Below are 1,459 nucleotides of genomic sequence, written 5' to 3'. Positions count from 1 at the left end.
TTATTTTTCAGAACTTTTATAATTCATTTAAAATTCGTGTTTCAGGTCTTTTTTTTTTTTAAAGATTCAGACACATCTTTTGTCCATATGCTGTAGAAAAACTTCATTTTAATTTATATCCCTAATTTAACATAGTACACATTTCCCCCCCTCAAATCATGTCCCTCTTATTTATTTTTTATAATTGTATCTCATGTCAGCAGGTTTTAATATTGCAAAAATGAACGTGGCAAACATTAAATGCTATCTTATTTTTTTACTTTTTAAAAATTGGAACAAATGAGTATGTCCTTATATTCTGTGTGTTTCAGAGTGGCATTGTCAATACCATATTCTAACTGGATAATTAAGAAACTATAATAAATTATCTCAACTTTTGAATGAGGTTGACTTAAATAATCAGAAACAAAATATAATTTATCTTACTTTTAAAAGCATTCAAGAAAATGAGATTCCATACTCTTTAATCCAGTTTTTAAAAACTGCCTAGTGATTTTATATACATAAACACAAACCCCTCCTGGTTCATTTAAATCGGATCTGCAAGTCTCTGACTTTCCTTATTTGTACACATGCACATATACAATGTCTGTAGGTTTTTCCTTAGCATTATTAGATCTTAATGGGAAAATGATCTTGCCAGTGTAATTAATGTTTTCTACCACCTTTATTCCCCTCCACCTGAAGTGTTGGCGGTTTATTATTAAAATCTGGGTTATCTCATGGCTTTACCTCTTAAAAATATTTCAGCCACTACCATATCACTTTTTGTAACAACTTGAACTGAAACTACTGGGTTGGTAATTTGGACAGACCATTAATGGTTGTCATTAACAAACTTTGTAATCTTATTCTTTCAAAAGATCTCATAAAACCGATAACCTACTGTGGAGGCCAATTTTGCAAGTGAAAAACTACACTACATATTTGTACAGTAGTTTGACTTTCCTTAAACTCTCTATCTGATTTTAATAGTTCAAACAAAAGATGTTAAGATAAGCAGTTTGAGTCTGAGATACTCAGAATATGTTTAGGTCCGTTATTCAGGGACACTGGTTGAGCTGGTACAGATGCGTCCGATTATCCTGTTAAGACAAGGATCCTGGATCCTATTCTATCATTAATGTTAAAGGAAACCTGAATTTCGACTCTGTTGTATAAACCATATTTTATTGAAACTAGATCAGTGTACCATGATTTCAGAGATAAAAATGTGTTACTTTAGAATTAATGAAATATAGTGTAACAGTTGGTGTATAAATGTAGTTTTATTTCAGGGGCCATTTTTAACCTGTGGGTATGTTACGATGGTGTTCTGTTGTAATTTCTTTACTTCCAAATTTAAAACAATTATTCTGTTGAAAAAAATGAACAAATGTTTATATTTTTAGTTGCAAAGCAAGGTCAACCCTGCCTCCTATACAAACATATTTTAATTCTCTGTTTTTAAAACAACATT

Source organism: Suricata suricatta, chromosome 3 (assembly GCF_006229205.1).
Source record: "Suricata suricatta isolate VVHF042 chromosome 3, meerkat_22Aug2017_6uvM2_HiC, whole genome shotgun sequence".
In the NCBI taxonomy this organism is placed as follows: domain Eukaryota; kingdom Metazoa; phylum Chordata; class Mammalia; order Carnivora; family Herpestidae; genus Suricata; species Suricata suricatta.
This window is presented reverse-complemented; position numbering follows the sequence as displayed.